General features: G+C 37.3%; 2 long non-coding RNA genes across 2 annotated transcripts in view; both read right to left on the bottom strand.

Moving 5' to 3' along the window:
- LOC138852511 (uncharacterized) overlaps positions 1–267 on the bottom strand; it is a 10,576-nt gene extending 10,309 nt beyond the window's left edge. The window contains exon 1 of the long non-coding RNA XR_011391836.1: positions 1–267. This exon is cut by the window's left edge and continues 950 nt beyond it. This is a non-coding gene — a long non-coding RNA (uncharacterized lncRNA).
- A 231-nt stretch (positions 268–498) lies between these two features.
- LOC138852510 (uncharacterized) lies at positions 499–17,154 on the bottom strand. The gene is made up of 2 exons (XR_011391834.1): positions 4,900–17,154; positions 499–4,744 (listed from the first exon to the last, which is right to left on the bottom strand). It is a non-coding gene; the product is annotated as an uncharacterized lncRNA (long non-coding RNA).
- Positions 17,155–24,068: the final 6,914 nt, after the last annotated feature.

Here is a 24,068-nt window from a genome sequence, read left to right as displayed (position 1 = left end):
CCTGTGTGTGATACAGCAGCGTCGGCTGCATCTGCAACACACAAGGGCACCGGCATCAGTGTTTCATCCATTCAAGTCCAAACTGCCGGCGCCCCCCTACTATATCCTCACTTATGGTCAAAGCTCTCATGTCCCTTCAAAATCCCCTTCCTTACCTATTACCATTAAAAATTAAAAATCACTTCACAAACTGATACAGATTACTTGTAATATTATATTCAAATATAAATAGATGAATACTATTTATCATGTATTATATCACTTACATTTATATAAAGTAAAAGGACACAAGTACAACTAATGTGACATTTTATTGTGGCAATGTTTCACTCTCCAGGAGCTTTATCAAGCTTGGCAAAGCTCCTGGAGAGTGAAACATTGCCACAATAAAATGTCACATTAGTTGCACTTGTCTCCTTTTACTTTACATATTGTCATAATTCTACCAATATATATACATTTATATACTCATAGGCAATAGGTAAAGTAAACTCATCACAGTTATAATGTATTTATTGCCAACATTTTTCAACTCAAAGTTTGTACAATATCTATTTATTATAATCCTTCAACTGCAACCATCTCCCCATGAGACAATAATGAATGAAAAAGAGAGGTACACTAACTGATATAGGTTTATAATGTAAAATACTTCCTGTTGAAGTCTTCAATGCTTTACAGGTTAAAATTTATTCAGCAGCTAATGTGAGGATGTAAATGACTGGTTTGGATCTTCTGATGACACTCCATCCATGCCCATACCCACAACCAGAGTGCTAGGGTGAGGTGGAAATGTTCCCTCCAAGTCCATCCCTCCAATCAGTGTGCCTCGGTGAGGTGAGCAGCGAAGCCTCTCCCCCACCTGCCCATGCCTACGCTCCAAGTGGCGCTTGAGATGAGCCTTCTGTGTAGCACGGTAGGAGCAGTGGGGACAGGGGAAGGGACGTGTACCCGTGTGAGTGAGCAGGTGGTGGGCCAGGTTCTGTCGGCGGTTGCGACCCTGGAAGGCCTTCCCACAGACTGGACACACAGCTGCACCGCACCCGCTGCCCACCGCCTGCAACAACAACACATCAACCCTCACGCCCACTCCACGCCACCAGCATCACTTGTGCAGTACTTCCACCTATGTTAAACTTGCCATTTCAGGTATAGAGCATTAACAACAATTATATATTTTACTTATGGAGAAAAATAATATGCATCATTACTCCCAGCATTTCCTTGCTGAAAACACTATCACATAATTTCCTTAATTTTGATGTTGTGTTACAGATCATCAATTTCAGTACTAAATTTGTCAACAAACAAAATATAAGTAGAATTACTGCATCAGAAGCAGAACCCTCTCTTTGTAATAGGTCCTTGCTGATTCATTCTTCATTATTGTTTCTGGTGATGAGGGGAGGTAGCAGTAGGAAGCTGAGGATCAGGTAGAGATGGTGGAGAGCGAGGTAGGGGCAGAGGCAGAGGCGGTGGCAGAGGCAGATGTGGTGGCAAGTGGTGAGCTGAAGGAGGATGGTTGTCACGCCAAGTACTGGCTGCTCCCCTAGGTGAATGTATGCGCTCCAGATGCATCTGGAGGTGGGCCTTACGCTTAGCACGGTAGGGGCAGTGTGGACAGGGGAAAGGGGTCTCGCCCGTATGGATACGCATGTGGGTGCTCAAGTTCTGGTGGCGGTTGCGCCCACGGAACACCCGCCCACACACGCAGCACATCACCATCGCCACAGCTGCAGCCACCACACCGCCGCCACCCTGCAACACAACACCGCTCAGCTCCACCAACTACAGCCCCCACCATCGACCAAATACATACAAAGATGGTCAGAATTCTGAATATTTTTAAATAATCCTATACTGCACATGTATATTAGTACATATACTGTCATAAAATAAAATTATTCCAATTACAAATCAATAGGTTACACAGTATACAGATTCATGACCATCTCTGTATACCATAATAGTGTATTTCCAATACTAAAACTTTTGAAAATACAAAGAGGCTTTCTTTCAAGAAACTTTGATGCAAAAATTATTTCCGGTTGGAAAAAGCTATTCCAGTTACCTAAAATAATTAAAAAAAAAAAATTGCAGCTAACATTAAACATTTCTTCCTCCTGAAAAGTTAAGTACATTTCTTATCCTCTGTCACAAGCCCATGTGATAAATGTATTATAAGAAAATGATAAAATCTTAAAGTGAGTAGCAAAATGATTTACTGAAGACAAAGATTAATACAATTATAAAAATATATACAAGCCTGATTCATAATTTTGAGTGTAACTGTGGCCAGTGTTTTTACCTGCAACTGTAGCCAAAGGGAATTAGCATTTGTTCTACATGTGTTCCACGAGGCTATCAAATAATCTTGTTCAGTCATTAGAATTCTACCACAAAATAAGAATGCACGCAAGAATAAAAGTGCCCACTTTTTGATTAAGAAAGCAGCCACATGCGTGTCTGCTGTAGCATTTTAGGGAGCACTTGGTACACTTCTAAAAATGGTCTCTGGATGCAAACGTAAGATGTGACCTTTCATATGTGGCTTTTGTCTTGCCATGTAGGGGCAATGAGGACACGCATAAGGCCGTTCCCCAGTGTGAGTGAGCATGTGCTGTTGCAGGTTCTGGTGGCGGTTGCGGCCACGGAACGCCTTGCCGCATGCAGGACATACGGCAATCCGCTCCACCCCCAGCACCTGCAACAACACAACGCCGCCATCAGTCTTATTCCCCAGTACAATGCCTTCCATTACCATTAATGAAAATCTTTCATAACTATTGTCTTTTATGTATGTTCCTTCAAGCTTTAAATTAATGAGCAATCCAAAGCTGGCAGCATATTATTCCTAAATTTTTACTGCATTATATATGGAGATACTGGGCTTTAAAAATACTAAAATAGCTAATTTGTGATAAGGATGACGACCCTTCAATCATAACTCAGTGCTAAAATTACTCAAGCTCAATAATAAATATGAAATTTTCATGTTTGCTCCAAGAAAACAATACAGCACTTTTAAATGTAATGAGTCATCCAATATTTACAAATTAGTTCTAAATATAGGGAATAATCTTCCACAGCAGACAACATTACACTATTACTCTACATGGATTTTCACATGCATTAAGAAAAAATAAACCAAAGCAATTCTAAATGGCTTATTTCTGCAGGCCACTTGTTTAAACAAGTGCCAGAAACAAATACTGTAATTCAAAATTCCCATAATATTTCAGGTAAATCTCGAATGAACAAATGGCATTTTAATACCTCATATTTTATAGAGTAAATTAAAATCAAGATGGTCAGTACCAATGTTCAATGTCTACCCCTCCCTCTCTCCTTACACAACACATTAAATTTATAGGTATTTAACATAAAACATTACAATTTGTTGTTACAGCACTTTATTTACACAAAATAAAATATAAAAAACTTATGATGAGCAAATACAAGCACTAGAACTTGCTCAATAGGGCTAAGAGAAGTTTAAAAAATGCTTGTGTACACATGTGTAATAACTTACTGACACAAAGGAGTCAACCCAGCCTAGTTACTTAAAAACAGAATTAACCACTGATAATTAAAATATTTTACTATGTTAATCTAAAATTCATAAAAAAAAAATAAACAAGATAAAAGCTCTACATAACAAATGAGCTTTCAGAAAATAGATTTACTGCTATAAAACTCCTAATGAAGAGAAACATATTTAGTCACTTGAATTCCACACTACTACTGCAGTACTGTACTATCATTTAATTTGGAACACCATGTTTAGTTTTAATATGAATTTTGAGATTGCTCAAACGGTTAGCTCGATGTGGGCAGTGAGGACAGTGGAAGGGCTTCTCCCCAGTATGAGTCATCATGTGGTAGTGCAGGTGTTGCCTCTTGTTACGTCCGCTGAACAACTTGCGACACACTGGGCACACTAAGGCGACCCTTGTGCCGATGGGCACCCCCACAGAGAAGTCCTGCCTGCCCTGAAAAGACAAAACATCTTCGCTCAATGGCATGCCCTTATCCAGGTTGCCTTTCCACTGTTGAAGCGTTTCTATATTTAAAAAACTGGATAGGCTTTTATAGCATTGGACTGCACACACTGAAGTTTCATTTCTGCATCTGCTGTGGCAGAGTATTAAGGCCTAGATCCAATCCGTGAATGCTTCTTATGTGTTCTCGTAAGTGGTCTCTACGGCTGGTTCTGTGTCTGCAGAAGGGACACAAGTGGGGCTTCTCCCCAGTGTGTGTCTTGAGGTGATGGCTCAGGTGTTGGCGGCGATTTCTACCATGGAAGACCTTACAGCACACAGGACACATCAGGGGCGGTCGCATGGTCTGGAAAGAGAACACAGCCACCCCTCAGGATATCAACTTCCTCTTCAAATATTTATGAATAAAACAAGGGCTTCCAGAATGATTACTATATCATATCCCTGGAAGCTATACATGAGCTGCATTTCATTTATATGTGACCATGTGAAGTTGAAGAATCTTGGTATTGGCTGATCAAATTCCCACTGATATTCCCGGGAAGGTTTTCTAGATGTTTTAATCTCATATGCATCTTCAAATTATCCTTGCGGTTAGCTCTGTGAGGGCAGAAGGGACAGCAAAAAGGCTTCTCCCCCGTGTGTGTGTTGAGGTGGTTGGAAAGGTGCTGCCGCTTGTTTCTGCCAGAGAATGCCTTGTTGCACACGAAGCACGTCAGGGGCACGTCGTTGGTTATCGCCCCCTGCAACAGAGAACACCCTCCTCTTAGCACCACACCACTGTGCATTCGATTTCATTAACAAGGGCTTGAATGATATGCTCACATTATGCCACAACTCCTCTACACCTGCTAGTACATTTATAATTACATACATATGAATGTAATAAACTACATACCCTTATCGTTTCACTAACTGAATTTAGATACTGATTTTAATTTCATTTTAACTGCTCCTGAAGAATGTCACTATCACTATTTATTATGTCAGAAGATTTTACTGGGGACCTAGCTGACTGCCCCTGAAGCTGCGTATCACTTGACTTGACCATAAATAATGGCTCATGCATATGATTTTGAGTATTCAAAGTATCAGTTGCTGCAGACTCTGTCTGAGCTTGGGGAAGATGGCGAGAACGAATGTGAATTTTCATATTATCACTGCGGTTAGCTCGGTGTGGGCAATAGGGGCACTGGAAGGGTTTGTGCGCTGTGTGTGTGATCATGTGGTACTGGAGGTTCTGACGTTTGTTCCTCCCGGTGATAATCTTGCCACATACCGGGCATAATAACGCCTCCCCACTGCCTCTCACGCCCACACCTGCCTGCAAAGACAAGGCACCGCGTCAGCCCACCCAACTTAACCCAAGAGAAATACAAAAATATAAATGTTTTTAACACTAGTGCTATTCCAAATCTTGCAAAAAAAAAAAAAAAAAAAAAAAAAAAAAGTACGAGGCAAAGGGAATTTATTAGAAAAAAAATTCTGCCAATCTTTTAATTATTTACATATTGACTGAAGCACTGTATTAAAGTACATGCATTCATTTGTATTACGCATCTTCCAATTTTTTTTTTTTTTTTTAGTAATAGGAATACAGTACTATGAAAGTAAATTTTTGTAGTTCCCACTGACATTTTGTATATACATGTATATAGTAGTACTGATGTCCATGTGCAACAAAATCAAGGAAGTGTATGTATACAGTACTAACAAAGAGCAAACCGAGCTGTATATTACTACAGAAGTGCTCAGGAATACTAAGGACAGCAAGGGTGATAAGAGCAAGAAGAATGGAAGGATTTGTGTACCTGAATGCTGCACAAGGAAGGTTAAGAAACATTGATGAATGGCAGAGAACTGTAACACTTATATTTGAAAACCATCATAGAAAAATTGTGATAAGCAGAATAAAAGGTGAATACTGGGAATACATCAAAAGTAAAAAAATGTGCAAATAATAAAGGTTAAAAAAAAAATTGTCAAAGCTGTGGAGTAAATGCACAAGGAAAAAAAAAAAACTGTTTCAAAGAGTACTACATTAAAAAAGAGGCACCTTAAATGAGGCAAACTTCAAACCCCAACAGCTAAACTTGGTACATCCTAGAGAGTTACCTTTTCAAAAGTATAAAACCCACAAAATATCACCCTAGGTTTTGGAAAAAGTGCAAGACTAACTAACTCGTGCTGAAAAATAATTACGATTTCATTACAAAAAGATAAAGTGGCAAACAAGAGGAAAATAATAAATGTGCTGATACTTAAGAGGGAAGGCTCCTCTCTCACTAACAATTACTACTCTTAAAAATTATTGTACAAACTCTAGTACAAGCTATTAAGAAATCCACAACCCAGCAAACTGTCAAACAGTCTGGTTTAAAATCAATAAAATATTACACCTATATAATAACCCTTAGAAGAACAAATCTTTCTAATCAATTTAAAAAAAAAAAATTCTGAATAAAGCAGTCTTTATAACACAGCAAGAAAGATGCATCATAATTGATAGCTGAAAAATTCTTAAGGGACTGGGGGTTCCAATTCTGCACACAACTAACTCCCTATGAAAGCAAGAGGCATGGCAGACTGTGCCAGACATTCTCAATGAAAAGCAGGAGTGCCATAAGAGCACTAAGTGCAAAGGGAACAAAACTCTTCAACATCCTACTTTCATACTAAAGTGAAATTACCAACACACCTCTGGCTGCTTTCAAGAGGGAACTTAAGCAGTTCCTTAAGTCAGTGCCAGATCAGGAGGGTTATGGTACATACACTGAACTGTGAGGCTAGCCCTAACAACTTGACAAGGCCAACCACCTGGAGGCTTGGTCAGGGACTGGGCCACAGGGGTCTAGACCCCCAAATCCTTCCTCAAGTAGATCCTATTGTACAGTTTACCCTTGAAGCACTCCTCTTCTATATCAAACATCCCTGTTCATCTTGTACTAGTCTGTAATTCATCCATACACATGGTATCTGTGCATGGGGATCAACAACAGCTAATCACCTGAAACCTGTTGCTATCCAGCAAATATCAGTTCTCAGAATAATTATTCATGCTCCTGGCAACACACACCCTTCTCATTCATTATTTTCAATGGACTTAATTTATAAAATATTCACACTTTCTACTGCACTTGCTATGTCTACAGGACACTTTATACAAACAACAACACAGATCTGAATTTCTATCTGGAGAGCTTCAACAGAGCACATGGACATAATATATGGAACATGTATCTGTTTGACATTCCACATATATGACTCAACCTGTTTAAAAACTCCATCATGAAAACAACAGAAAATTGCCTGAATATATCAAAAGATCCCCATTTGCCAATATATTTACTAATATTGTTAAAAGACATAATAAATCGTATCTAAATGTTATATCTATTAATTGTGTGTAAATTCTCAAGCAAAGATTTCACCTCTTTAATCCAACCACGCCATAAAATAAAGCCCAATGAATAATGTAAATTGTATGTAATTTATTTACAATTCTCCAATTTGTCATTGGCAACCTGTCTCATATGTGTGGTTATAATGAATTACTTATACTGTACTGATACACAGTGCATAAAGTTATAAAATGTATGCTTTATGATTAGTTTGTCCTAAAACTTTCCATAATAAGTCACTTTCTTCTGAGCTTTCAATTGAAACAAATTATATTTAACCCTTTGACTGTCGCAACCCCAAATCCTGAGGTGTCTCCTGGTGTCACAAAATATTTGGGGGAAAAAAAAAAAAAACTTATGAAATGATAGAGAATCCCGACGGTAATGATACCAAAAGTACGAAATTTGATGGAAAACTTACGGAATTATACTCTCACAAAATTAGCGACCTCGATGATATTTATGAATCAGCGATTTCACCCACTTTCAGCCCTATTTTCGGTCAATTCCATTGTTCCAGTCGACAAAACGCATAACTATTTCTTTAAAACTCCATTTGTTCTATCAACTGAGTACAAGAAACTCCCCATTTACCAATTTCAACTACCCAATAAAGTGGCCAGAAACTGGCAATTTGGCCAATTTCATGCAAATTAAAAAATATGCCAATTTCAAAATAGGGTCCAAAATGAACAATGCAGCCATTCCTGGCTCTAAAATAACATTTTCTCTCTTCGTCAGTCATGTCTCCAGACCCCTCTGATATTACTCTTGCTTTCTATTTTGAATTTTTATTCAAACAAAACATAGAAGATTTACTGTTATTCAGACTACTGCAATATTGTAAAAATTGTATAAATAATGTCAACCCAGTCATGACTGCATATCAGAATGGCTAGTTGGACATTTACTGGACAATGACGTCATTTGTTTACTCTTGAACATCGGCAAAAATCAAACATTTCCCACATTTTCAGCTCCGTTTCAAGGACATTTTCGTAGTAAAACCAATCAAAATCACCTCCATTTCTATAATATGTTTTCCATTCTATCAAATGTGATTACAAAAACGAGAATACATGTATAACCATAAAAAGTATATGAAAATACACCTCAAAGTCAGAATTTTAACACTTTGACTCTTTTGGTTGTATATATACATCTTGCAAGCCACTGTTTTAGACGTATATATACTCATAAATTCCAGCGACTTCAAGTCAAGCAGGAGAAAGCTGGGAGGGTCTGGAATGGGGCTGTGTGGTCAGTGTACACCATATAAAAAAATCCTGCAGCACGCAGTGCATAATAAGAAAAAAAAAACTACGACCGTTTTTTTTAATTGATATGCCGATTTTATGGTCTATTTTCGTATAGTATTTATGGCTGTATTCTCGTTTTCTTGGTCTCATGTGATAGAATGGAAAACATATTATAGAAATAGAAGTGATTTTGACTGGTTTTTCTATGAAAAGAACCTTGAAATGGAGCTGAAAGTAGGGAAAATGTTTGATTTTTGCCATGTTCAAAAGCAAACAAATCATGCCACGCGTCCAATACACATCAACTGGTGAGTCTAATATTCTATTACAAGTGCGCTGATATTATTTATACCATTTCTACACTAATGCATTTGTATGCATAACATAAATCTTCTATTTTTTGTAAGAATAAAAATTTCAAGTGGAAAGCAAAAGAGATGTAACAGAGGCCTGGGACATGACTAATGAATAGAAGAAATGTTATTTTAGTGCCAGGAATGTCTGTCTTGTTTATTCTGGACCCTATTTGGAAATTGACATCTTTTGAAATTTGTGTGAAATTGGCAAAAATGCCAATTTCTGACCACTACTGGATAGTTGAAATCGGTAAATGGGTGGTTTCTTGTACTCATTTGATAGACAAAATAGAGTTCTAGCAAAATAGTTACAAATTTTGTTGACTGGTACATTGTAATTGGCTGAAAATAGGGCTCAAAGTGAGCAAAATCGCCCATGTGTAAACACTGTCGAGACCACAAACTTCATGAGAGCATAATTCCGTATGTTTTTATCAAGTTTCGTACTTCTGGTGTCATTATGATTGGGAAAAGATTCTCTATCATTTCATAAGAAAAAATAATTTTTTTTTTTTTTTTCAAAAAATTTCCGACCCTAAGAACAAGTTTAGGAGAGGGCCTGCCGACCCTGAAAGGGTTATGCCTCCGATATTTCACCTAGATCTAAGCTCTTTCTCCAAAGAATACTGAGTGCTGGTCCAGGTGCTGAATGAGTGGGCATGTTGTCCATTTCTTTTTCGAAATCTATGGGATTTGTACTAATGTAAGTTAGTTGGTCTGCATGGCCTTCTTCTGGAGTGAAAAATATTTCTGCATTTTCTACCTTGCTGTCATTTAGTGGGTTGCTCAACACCGACTCATGCTGTTCTTTTAGGATACCACAGATCAAGAGAGTCAGCCTATCCTTCATAGGCTTGTGTCCTGGCAGTGCCTTTTCCTCCTACGTAATGTAGGTTCTTCTTGGCATTTTCTTCCAAAAGAGGCCTGTTTTGCCACAATTGAAGACTTGGGGGAGGAATCCTTCAGCCTCTACGTACTACCTGAATTCATCAACAAATTGGTCGGCCCAACATTTCTCCGAACTTGCAGCCTCACCATGCCTTACCACACTGTGTATGCCAGTTCACTTCTTGAATTTGTTGAACCAGCCTCTGCTGGCCTTAAATTCACCAACAGAAGCATTCATTCCATGCATTTTCTTTGCGAGATCCACATGCAACTGCCTTGCCTTTTCACAATTTTTCGAATAAAAAATACTATCTCCTGTTAACTGTTATTTGTTGATCCACACCAACAACAACTTCACAACATCTTCGATTGTTTGCGATCTCTGTTTCTTTAGAACATTTGCCCCTTTCGCAACATCAGCTTCCTTGATTTCTTTTTTCTTAGCCATGATGGAACCGATTGTTGATGAGTACTTCCAATACATCCAGGAGTGATCAGCCACTTGGACACCACTTTCGTACTTTGCTACGAATACTTTCTTGAATTCTATTGTCTTTCTCGCCTTCTTTATCAAAGGGCTGGGACTGAGAACTTTCTTTGGCCTCATGGTGGCTTATTTAGCCATCGCACTCAATAAACAAGCACAAAAAACAATGGATTATTAAAAAAATGTTTCGGATAAACACACGGAGTGATGCTCACTCAACGAGAAACAAAGGCAGACTGAGTCATGAATGCATGGGATGCTTTATGTGGGTGCTTGAGTGGGCAAGTCATGAGGACATGTTCGATACAGACCATTTTCAACTCTACGAAAACCGAGCAGATATACGGAATCTGGGACAAAATTTTAACGAAAAAAGTCGTCAAAAACCGAATGTACAAAAACTGGGGCATAGGAAAACCGAGGTTCCAGTGTGTAGTATATACAGTGGACCCTCAACCAATAATGGCATCAACTAACACCAAAAATGACTAACGGCGCTCTTTGGCGTCAAAAAATTGGCTCTACCAACGGCGAAAAACTCGTCTAAAGGCTTTCGTCCCGAACGTGTCCATGCGGCCTGAGCATGGCCTGAGCGGGCCCAGCCACTCCAAGACTCCATGTACAGCCAGTGTGCCAGTGTTTACAAGCCGTTTCGGTCGATTGCATGTGTACATGTGATATATTTTGTATTAATCCAGTGTTTTTAGTACTTGTAGCCCCTAAATAAGCCACCATGGGCCCAAAGAAAGTTTCTAGTGCCAGCCCTGTGATAAAGAAGGAATGAAACACAATAAAATTCAAGAAAAAAACTCGTAGCAAAGTACCAAAGTGGAGGAGGAAAAGAGAGGGAAGAATGTGCCTTTTGCAGTGATTCAGTGATTCTATGATATGTATGATACTAAAGCAGCAGGTATCGATAAAGACTATAGTGCCAGCCAGCGATCCAGTCTAGAAATAACAGTGTAGCAAGTAAGTTAAGCGAGTAAGCGATAGAAAAATGACACAAAAGTAACTCTCCAATGTTGTTGGATGTGTAATCATCCTCTGAACATATGCCGACCTGCTACCTTCCACTACCCTAAACCTCTGCCAGCATCTCCTCCATCAAACTAATTAACCCTTTCAGGGTCCATGCCTTAGATCTACAGCTTTACATTCAGGGTCCAAACCGTAGATCTGCGCCATGAGCTCAGCTCACTCTGATAAGCTGTGAGCAGTAAATTTGGGCCTAGATATGAGAGAATACATCTATGTGGTATGTGTGCACCACATAAAACAAATCCTGCAGCACACAGTGCTTAATGAGATAAAAAAACTGAGACCGTAATTCTCAATTAAAACAGCGACTTTGCAGTCTTTTTTTCGTATGTTTTTTATAGTTGTATTTGCAATTTCTTGGTCTCAATTGATAGAATGGAAGATATATTACAGAAATAGAGATGATTTTGATTGGTTTTAGTACTGGAAATGGCTTGAAACTGATCTCAAATTAGCAGAAATGTTAAATTTTTGCCGATGTTCAAAAGTAAACAAATGACCTCACAAGTCTAATATATGACTGCTGGTAGGTCTAACATACATTCACAAATGTGGTGATATTATTTATACAAATATTACAGTATTGCAAAACAGTAAATCTTCTAATTTTTGGTTTGAATAAAAATTCATTATGTGAATAAAAAATAAAAATGGAATTCATTTGTAAAGCCTCAAAACATAACTAATGAACAGAGGAAATGTTAGTTTAGTGCCAGGAATACCTACATTGTTTATTCTGGACCCTATTTTGAGATTGGAATACAGTGGACCCCCGCATAGCGAACGCATCGCATAGCGAACAATCCGCATAGCGAACGCTTTGTTCGCTGAAATTTTGCCCCGCATAGTAGACAAAAACCCGCTCAGCGAACTTCGTCCGAGACGCGTCCAATGTGGGCCCTCAGCCAGCCTCACATGTGCCGCCCGTCCCATTGTTTACCAGCTAGCCTCCGCGGTAACATTCAAGCATACACTCGGAATATTTCGTATTATTACAGTGTTTTCGGTGCTGTTTCTGGAAAATAAGTGACCATGGGCCCCAAGAAAGCTTCTAGTGCCAACCCTGTGGTAAAAAGGGTGAGAATTAGTATGGAAATTAAGAAAGATTTTGAAGGGTTTGGGGCTAACCCTGAGAAGCCTATGCCAGTTGTGGAATCCATTGTGCCTACTTCAAAAATTAAGGAAATGTGTGCACAGTGGGTTGAACTGCAAACCTTTATGGATGAAAATCACCCTGACACAGCTGTTGCAAGCCGTGCTGGTGACTATTTCAATGACAATGTTATGGCCCATTTTAGGAAAGTCTTGAAGGAACGGGAGGTACAGAGCTCTATGGACAGATTTGTTGTGCGACAGAGGTCCAGTGACTCTCAAGCTGGTCCTAGTGGCATTAAAAGAAGAAGGGAAGTAACCCCAGAAAAGGACTTGCTACCTCAAGTCCTAATGGAAGGGGATTCCCCTTCTAAACAGTAAGAAGATAATGCTCTCCCCTCCTCCCATCCCATCAATCATCACCAGATCTTCAATAAAAGTAAGTGTCATGTAATTGTGCATGCCTTTTTCAGTTTGTGTGTACTAAAATTAACATTTTTTTGTGGTAAAAAAATTTTTTTTTCATACTTTTGGGTGTCTTGCACGGATTAATTTTATTTCCATTATTTCTTATGGGGAAAATTAATTCGCATAGCGAACATTTCGCATAACGACCAGCCCTCTTACACGGATTAAGTTCGCTATGCGGGGGTCCACTGTATTTTGAACTTTGCATTAAATTGGCCAAATTACCAATTTCCAGTCACTTTATTTTGTTGTTGAAACAGTTGACTTGGCAATTTCTTGTGCTCAATCAATAGAATAGAAGTAATACTAGTGAAATAGCTAAGAATTTGGCTGACTGGAATACTGTAATTGTCTTAAAATGGGAGTCAAATTCGGCAAAATCGCTGATGCATAAATATCGACGACACGTCAAAATTCGCGAGAGCATAATTTCGCCAAATTTCCATCAAATTTCGTAGTTTTTGTTTTATTACCGTCAGAAAAATATTCTCTACCATTTCATAAGAAAAAATAACAAAATTATTTTTGGAAAATTCTTGGACCCTGGTGCACACTTTGAAATTTGGCCTCTGGACCCTGAAAGGGTTAAGCTAACATCTCCTCCAAGGTAAGTGTAAGTATAAAAGTAAATATAAGTGTAAATATAAAAGGACCTCAATGGAAATAAGTCACTCTTGACTTTTTTGCTTTATCCTAGTACTTTACACATATGCTGCTATGTATGATAATCTGTATAACTGTATTTGTATACCTGAATAAACTTACTTATTAAATAACTTAACCCTTTGACTGTTTTGGTCGTATATATATACGTCTTACCAGGTACCGTGTTTGATGTATATACACTCATAAATTCTAGCGGCTTCAAATCAAGCAGGAAAAAGCTGGTAGGCCCACATGTAAGAGAATGGGTCTGTGTGGTCAGTGTGCACCATATAAGAAAAATCCTGCAGCACGCAGTGCATGAAAAAAAAAAAAAAACTGACCATTTTTTTAATTAAAATGCCGAATTTGTGGTCTATTTTCGTATAGTATTTATGGTTGTATTCACGTTTTCTTGGTCTCAATTGATAGAATGGAAAACATATTATAGAAATAGTAGTGATTTTGATTGGTTTTGCTATAAAAAGAACCTGGAAATGGAGCTCAAAGTAGGGGAAATGTTTGATTTTTGCCGATGTTCACAAGTAAGCAAATGTTGTCACTGTCCAATAAATGTCCAACTAGCCATTCTAATACGCAGTCATGAATGGGTTGACATTATTTACACAATTATTGCAATACTCTGCGTAACAGTAAATCTTCCATTTTTTGTTTGAATAAAAATTCAAAATAGAAAGCAAGAGTAAGATCAGAGGGGCCTAGAGACATGATTGAAGAACAAAGAAAATGTTATTTTAGAGATAGGAATGTCTGCATTGTTCATTCTGGACCCTATTTTGAAATTGTCATATTTTTTAATTTTCGTGAAATTGGCCAAATTGCAAATTTCTGACCACATTATTGGGTAGTTGAAATCGGTAAATGGGCAGTTTCTTGAATTCAATCGATAGAAAAAATGAAGTTTTAAAGAAACAGCTATGAGTTTGGTCGACTGGAACAATGGAATTAGCCGAAAATAGGGCTCAAATTGGGCGAAACTGCCGAATTGTAAATATCGTCAAGGTCGCTAACTTCGTGAGAGCGTAATTCCATCAGTTTTCCATCAAATTCCTTTTTTTTTTTTTTTTGGTGTCATTACAATCGGGAAAAGATTCTCTTATCATTTCTTAAGAATTTTTTTTTTTAACCCGTAAACTGTCCAAAAGTATATATACGTTTTTTCAACATTTGAAAGTATGTAAAAAAGTAGATCTTCTTTTTGTTTTTCTACATTTGAAAATATGTAAAAAAAAACTTTGATCTACTTTTTTTTTGTTATATTTGAAAATATGTAAAAAAAAACTTTGATCTACTTTTTTTTTGTTATATTTGAAAATATGTAAAAAACTTAGATCTACTTTTGTAGCACTACACATGTGAATGTAGATCTGCTTGGACCGTTTACAGGTTAAATTTGAGACACCTGGAGACACCTCAGGATTGGGGGGTTGTAACAGTCAAGGGGTTAAAATGTAAATATTTCTTATTTATAAATTACATACATTGTTTAAGTGTGATGGTGTTGGTGGTAGAAGCCTCCACCGCTACCAACACGGCTTCTCTCAATAGGGGCTCTTAAACCCCACAACAACACTTACACCATTTAAACCTCTCATACATTATGACATATTTTATTCATTCTAGAACATATATCATGTTTCTATGTTATTAATATTGTTTATGTCATATTAAATGAATTGTGATAGAGAAATAGGCCGTAGAGATAATATTAGCGTCATATTGAAGCATAATAAACTTGTCTTCCTCTTGCCTCCTGTGTGTCTGACACACACCAACAAGTCAAGTCAATAAAGATAAGTCAATAAAGGTGAGTGTGATGTTAAATGTTCATTTATCCATTTTATTAGTGCTTTATATTTATTTTTCATTGTTTTCTGTATGTATATTTATATTTAATCTTCAAAAACAATATTTTTTGTTAATACTTTTGGCTGTCTGAAATGGATTAATTGGATTTCCATTATTTCTTATGGGGAAAATTAATTCGACTAACGGCAAATTCGACTAAAAGATAGCTCTCTGGAATGGATTAAAGCCATTGGTTGATGGTCTACTGTATACAGTGGAACCTCAGCACTCCAACTTAATTGGTTCCAGAAGACTGTTTGTATAATGATATGCTCAAGTACAGAACAAATTTTTCCCAACCAATTTTCTTTTTGGTTGGCTATTATTGCTAACACTCTTAAGCCCCATGGTTACTTATATATACAATATATATATAAAAAAAAAAAAAAAACACCAAAAAATGCAAAGAAATGTGAAATAGTTTACAGTGAATTTCTGGCAGGTCGTGTTTGTTTGGTTGAGTGCGGAGCAAATGGTCGACTACTGAGTGATCTGTTTACCGAACAAAGCGTTCGAATACTGAAGTACCACTGTGTGTATACACACACACACACACACAGTGGAACCTTGGTACTCGAACAATTCGGTATTCGAACACTTTGTCCAGTAAACAAATATATATACACAGACACAGACACACACACACACACACACACACACACACACACACACACACACACAGTAGTGGCCAAAGAGGTGGGACCAGGAGCTATGAATGGTCCCTTGTAACCACAACTAGGTGAGTACACACACACACAGGTTGCAAGCTTCCCCTTCAAGGGAGGTTCCTTGACACTGGCTGGTAAGGGGCTCTTGATCTACGGAATTGTATCTGTGCTCCAGTTCCCTAAATTAAGCCTTACTACCTTCCATCCCCTCCCCCCCAAAGGCAAATTGTCTTTGCCAATTGTGTACGTAAGAGTTACAAGTGGTACATGAAACTTTTTCTTCCATCTCATGGAGATTTCAATGCTCAATGCATATAACATGTACCAAAGAAAGACTGGCAACAGACCACTGTATGGTGAATTTTGTTTCTCTGTCATCAGACAACTAATAATCAAGTACTAGGTCAACACCACCTATAAAACCATCCATGAACTGATCACCAATTACCCAATCGTTTGAGGCGGGAAGATGAACACTTCTTAATACAGCTTCCTTCAACTAAGAAGAAATGGGCTCAGAAAAGATGTTTTGTCTGTTCACAAACAAAATGGCAGCCACAAAAAATGCAAAGACACTCAGTCTATGTGTGAGGAATGTAACACACCACTGTGCATTACACCTGGTTTCAAAGATTTGCACAGACTGCAGCAGTTCTAGGAACATGTCCAGTGACTGTACATATGTAAATACAGTAGAACCTACACTTGCAAACGCATCCAAGTGCGAGTTTTTCCAAATACGAGCAGTCGATCGGTCGATTTTTTGCTTCCATAACCCCCAAATACTTATTGCTGGTAGGTGCTAGGGTTATGAACATTTCGGAGCTTTACAACTTTACATTTATCTACAGTGAACTGCATCTGCCACTTTTCTGAGCACGAACTGAGTTTGTCTAAATCCTCCTGAAGGTCCAAGACATCAACTTCTGAATCAATTATCATACCTATCTTCGTGTCATCAGCGAATCTGCTTATACAACTAGTAATTCCCTCATCAAGGTCATGTATGTATGTATGTATGTATGTATGTATGTATGTATGTATGTATATATATATATATATATATATATATATATATATATATATATATATATATATATATATATATATATATATATATATATATATATATATATATATCATAAACAACAATGGGCCTAAAACCGATCCCTGCGGTATGCCACTTGTTACAGATCCCAACTCAAATTTAACCCCATTTATGCACACTCTCTGCTTCCTATTGGTGAGCCATGACTCAATCCATGACAGAACTTTTCCACCAATGCCACGAGCAGCCACTTTCTTTAACAGTCTCTGATGTGGTACCCTATCAAAAGCCTTACTAAAATCCAAATGAACAATATCGAATTCTTTATCATGATCAACAGCCTCAAAAGCCTTACTTAACCCTTTGACTGTCGCAACCCCCAATCCTGAGGTGTCTCCTGGTGTCGCAAAATTTAAAAAAAAAAATCATTTTTTCTTATGAAATGATGAGAGAATCTTTTCCCGATTGCAATGACACCAAAAAAATGAAATTTGATGAAAAACTGACGGAATTATGCTCTCGCGAAGCTAGCGACCTCGGCGCTGTTTACAAATCGACGATTTCGCCCACTTTGAGCCCTATTTTCGGATAATTCCATTGTTCCAGTCGCCCAAACTCATAGCTATATCTTTAGAACTCCATTTTTTCTATCGATTGAGTACAAGAAACTTGCTATTTACCGATTTCAACTACCTAATAATGAGGTCAGAAATTTGCAATTTGGCCAATTTCACGAAAACTAAAAAATATGACAATTTCAAAATATGGTCTAGAATGAACAATGCAGACATACCTGGCTCTAAAATAACATTTTCTTTGCTCATCAGTCATGTCTCCAAGCCCCTCTGATATTACTCTTGCTTTCTATTTTGAATTTTTATTCAAACAAAAAATTGAAGACTTACTATTATGCAGACTACTGCAATACTGTAATAATTGTGTAAATAACATCAACCCATTCATGACTGCATATTAGAATGGCTAGTTGGACATTTATTGGACAATGGCATCATTTGTTTACTTTTGAACATTGGCAAAAATCAAACATTTCCCCTACTTTGAGCTCCATTTCTAGGTTCTTTTTATAGTAAAATCAATCAAAATCACCTCTATTTCTATAATATGTTTACCATTCTATCAAATGAGACCAAGAAAACGAGAATACACCCATAAATACTATACGAAAATAGACCACAAAGTCGGCATTTTAATTAAAAAAAAAAACGGTCGGAGTTTTTTTTTTCTCATTATGCACTGCGTGCTCCAGGATTTTTTTTATATGGTGCACACTGACCACAGACCAATTCTCTCACATGTGGACCTACCAGCTTTCTCCTGCTTGATTTGAAGCCGCTAGAATTTATGAGTATATATACGTCAAACACGGTACCTCGTAAGACGTATATATACGGCCGCGACAGTCAAAGGGTTAAAAAGTTAATAAATAAGTTAGGCAGGAATGGCCCCAGGTGAATCCATCTTGAGTATCATTAACCCCTAAATAGTCCAAACATGTGTGTGTATGTGTATGTGTGTGTGTGTGTGTGCGCGTGTGTGTAATAATAATAATAATAATAATATTATATATATATATATATATATATATATAGATATATATATATATGTATATATACATGTGTATATATACATGTATATATATACATGTATATATATACATGTATATATATATATGTATATATATATATGTATATATATATATATATATATATATATATATATATATATATATATATATATATATATATATATATATATATACATGCATGCATGCAAAACAACCACTCTGAAAGAATAGAGAAATTCCAAGCGCTTTCGTGACTACTCACATTATCAAGGAACTATGAAAGTAAAGCATCCAAGGAAGCTACATAAGGGGTCTGGCCAGCACCTCATTATCAGAGGGAATCCAGTCAGACCAATTATTAGCTCCATAGGGTCAGTTTCATATAAATTATCCAAATGGCTTCTTGATATTTTGAGCCCTATTGTTGGCAAAATTTCTAACTTTAATGTTAAAAACAACATAGACTTGGTTGATAAATTAAGCTCCTTGACTGACTTAAATGATTTTAACATGGTTAGTTTTGATGTTACTTCCTTGTTTACGAAAGTTCCTGTTGATGATTTATTAAGTTTCTTATCTGAAGAACTCGTTAACTATGATTTACCATTGCCAGTTCCTACTATCATTAAACTTATTAAACTTTGCATTGTTGATGCAAAATTTGTATTTAATGATAAGTTTTACACTCAGAAGTTTGGTATGGCAATGGGAAATCCTCTTTCACCTGTTCTTAGTAACCTATACATGGAATTTTTTGAAACAAGGTTGCTTAACACAATCCTCCCTAATAGAGCTAAATGGTTCAGATATGTTGATGATATTTTGTGTCTTATGCCCAAAAATGTAGATATACACCATTTCCATGTTGAGTTTGAAGAAAATAACTCATTGCCTTTTCTAGATGTTTTAATTATTAAGGGTAATAATGAATTCAAATTTAAAATTTACAGAAAACCTACAAATAACTGTTCCTATGTCCACTATTATTCCTCGCATCAAGATAGAGTCAAACTGTCTGTTTTCTCATCAATGTTTTTGAGAGCTTTACGAATTTGTAGTCCTGAGTTCATAGATGAGGAAATATTCAAAATTTATGAAATAGGTAATGATTTAAAATACCCAAGAAATGTAATTGATAAATCTTTTCAAGTTGCTAGAAATACTTTTTACAATCCAAAAAGGGACAACCAGCCTTATTCAACTAAAAATATGTTGGTTCTCCCTTACCATGAAAACTTGGTTGATATGCCTTCTCTTCTTAAGACTTTTAATATTAAAGTTGTATTCAAAAATCTTGATACAGTAAAAAAAACTTTTGATAAAGAATTCCCCCCAAAATGCTGATGGATGTGTCTATAAGATTCCTTGTAAAATTTGCGATAAAGTTTATTACGGTCAAACTGGTAAAAATCTCGAACTAAGATTAAAACAACATAAATATAGCATAAGAACTGGACAAGATTCCAATGCTCTATTTATTCATGTTAGAGATTTTAACCATCCAATTGATTTTAAAAAAGTTGAGAAAGTAGCATCAAGCAAGTCCATGGTCGACAGGAACATAATTGAATCTTTCATAAAAAGCAGTTTTGACAATAATATGAATATTCCTTTGGTTTATATAAATTAGATCCATTTGTAATTAATAGAATTTGGGAAGAATTTAATAATACACTGGACAAATAATAATTTTTAAATTTTCTTGGGTAGAATAGTTTGTGGGTGAGTTGTGCAAAGGACCTATCCAAGTTGGGTCGGCGCGCATCAGGTGTTTAACCGTTGTGGAATCTGATAATGAGGTGCTGGCCAGACCCCTTATATAGCTTCCTTGGATGCATTACTTTCATAGTTCCTTGATAATGTGAGTAGTCACGAAAGTGCTTGGAATTTCTCTATTCTTTCAGAGTGGTTGTTTTGCATATTTTGAAATCACCTGTTTACTGTGATCTTATTGCATGCATGCATGCATATATATATATATATATATATATATATATATATATATATATATATATATATATATATATATATATATATATATATATATATATATATATATATATATATATATATATACATATATACATATATACACACACACACACACACACACACACACACACAGTGGTCCCTCGCTTTTCGTAGTTCTCAGCAATCGTAAATTTCGCCAATCATAGGGGTATTTTCGTATAAACATGGACTCGCTTTTCATAGGATGACTCGCGAATAGTAGTTCGTCTGGGACGCGTACTCACGGTGTAAGCCAGGGAGGCCTCCCTACCCAGCCAGTCTGGCATTGTTTACCAGTGAGTGAAGGTCCCCTCAAGTGCTCCTACGAAATATTTCATAATATTCCACTCATTTTAGTGCTTGCAATTACTAAATAAGCTACCATGGCTCCAAAGAAAGCTCGTAGTGCCAAGCCTGTGGTAAAGAAGGTGAGAAATATGTACAGTGACAAAGTCTTGGGCCATTTTCAGGAAGTGTTAAAGAGACGCCAGAAACAGAGCTCTTTCCACAGTTACTTTGCGAGACACGACTAGAGTGACTCTCAAGGTGGTCCTAGTGGCATTAAGAAACAGAAGAGAAGCAACCCCAGAGAAGGAATTGGTACCTGAGATGTTGCAGGAAGGGGATTCCAAACTGTAAACAATCCAATCTCTCTCCTCCTCCAGTATCCCATACACTAAGAAGAATCTCCAATAAAGGTAAGTGTTATGTTTTTAATGTTTTATTCATCATTTCCCATTGTATTGTTTATGTACTATATGTATCTCTTTATGATGTCACTGACCTCCTCATGTCTGGCGTACTTCCCTTCTGCTGTGTGACACACAAGACCATGAAGTCCGAATTGATCAGCTGTCGCCCTGCCGCAAATACACCTATGTTCGGTGAGGATGGGGGCGGCTAGGCGAAGAGCAACACCAATCCGAATGGCCTGTGGGTCGAGACGGGTGCCCAGGGAGGAATTGGGAACAGCTAACAGAAAATCTCCTGAGTGTGGTGCCTTCACTGCCAGGAGATGAGCTTTGTCCTTTCCTGAAGCATTGGAGAGCATTGTGTTGGTGAATTTTTCCATGAACGGTTTGTCCCAGTGGGACTGTTTGTGCTGTTTGGGAGGAGCTGGTCTACTGGAGGAGTCTGTAAGGGTGTCCCACCGAATCGCTGCTTCAGTAAACCTGGGGTCTTGAGCTCCTATCACGTCTCTCAAGCGTTCGGGTACTATCTTCTTGACTAATGCACTGGAAGCCAAACACGAAGATAGAAAAGCAGGTAAAGCAACATGCGTTGCTTTATGCACCCCTATACCTCCCATATATATATATATTATATATATATATATATATATATATATATATATATATATATATATATATATATATATATATATTATATATATAATATATATATATATATATATATATATATATATATATATATATATATATATATATATATATATATATATATATATATATATATATATATATATATATATATATATATATATATATATATATATATATATATATATATATATATATATATATATATATATATATATATAGATACATACATACATACATATATACACGTTCTTACCACTAGTGCCCTGAACGTATATATGCTTCATTTTTCATTCCTTCAAAATTAGCGCTACAGGCCTGAGTCGCGTAGACATGAGAGAATGGATCTGCTCACTCAGTGTGCGCCGTATGAAAAAAATTGGGGATGCCTGGATACCACATGGTAGGACCAGTTACATTCAGTTCCATCTTGGGTCAACATCATGGCACATTGTGATTCACTCACGCCTCATCGTATTAACACTCAACTATTCGAGGAAAGTGATACAGAATGTTAGTTTAGTGGATATGACACCAACAGGGCCAATAATAATCAACAAATTAGTGAAAATGTCGATGATAACCCAGATGACCCTCAGCCTATCACCTCTGGTATGACTACACCAGACCCTGAGTGAAGCACCTCTGGGGTAGCCAGTGTGGCCACACCAAACCCTAGGCCAAGCACTTCTGGGGTGGCCAATGTTGCCACACAAGACCTTAGCCCAAGTACCTCTGGAGTGGTGAGTGTTACCCATAGACAACTGCGCAAGAGGAAGCTATCATTTTCCCGATGTTTTAGTGATAGTGAAAGTGATGCAAGTGACAATGAGATTGATTTTATGCCATTTGAGGATTCATCTAGTGACAGTGAAGTTCATTATTCACCAGTGAAGTGTAGCTTTAGATGTCGTCGCCTACGTTCAGACAGTGTGCCATATGCAGCCCCCAAGGGTCGTGGCAGGTCACACTCCAAAACCCCAACCATGTGCTGCCTCCACTCTATCCCTCCTCCTGCTCCCCCTCGCCCCATGCCACAGGTCCACCCTGCACCATGTGACCATGAGTGGAACTGGACACAAAGTATATTTGTGCCATAGCCTTGTGATTTTGATGCGAATAGAAGTGGCATCCTGCCAGAATGTCCCCTAATGAATGAGTCTACAGAGTTATACTTTTTCCAGTTATACTCTGACGAGCCTATAATGAACTTGATAGTGACCCAGACAAACAATTATTACTGATATGTTATGAACAACACAGCAGAGGTTGGAGAATCGTCATGACTGTGCAAGTGGAAAGATACAAATGGCTGAAACGTATTTATTCCTTGCCACTGTCATGCTCAAGCCACATACCTATAAGAACAATATACATAACTACTGGTCCACAGACCACTTCATCAGTAGCCTAGTCTTCTGTGACCTCCTTCCCTGCTATGAATGTTGCACTTCTCAGAGAGGAATACGCCAAACGAAAATGATCTTCTATACAAAATCTGGGAAGTGTTTATGTATTTATAGCATAAATTCAGTTCATACTTTTATCCTTTCAAGAACATTGTTGTTGATGAGTCCTGGATTCTGTTCAAGGGACGCCTGTCATTCAAGCAATATGTACCGAGCAAACGTAATCGCTTTGGTATAAAACTTTTTGTTATGTGTGATGTGGGAGTGGTCTTCTGTTGGATGTCATTGTATACACTGGGAGAAACACACTCGATGATAACAAATGGATGTTGGGCATTTCCAGTGATGTTGTTCACAGGATGATGGAACCATATCTTGGCAAGGGCCATACATTCTACACGACAACTGGTATACAAGCCCTATGCTTGCTGATTTCCTATGTGTGAACAATACTGATATATGTGGAACAGTGAGAAGGAAAAGAAAACATATGCAAAGGTTCAGTGG

The sequence above is a fragment of the Cherax quadricarinatus genome, chromosome 10 (assembly GCF_038502225.1).
Source record: "Cherax quadricarinatus isolate ZL_2023a chromosome 10, ASM3850222v1, whole genome shotgun sequence".
Lineage (NCBI taxonomy): Eukaryota > Metazoa > Arthropoda > Malacostraca > Decapoda > Parastacidae > Cherax > Cherax quadricarinatus.
Note: the sequence above shows the minus strand (reverse complement) of the source record. Positions and strands in the feature narration are given on the sequence as shown.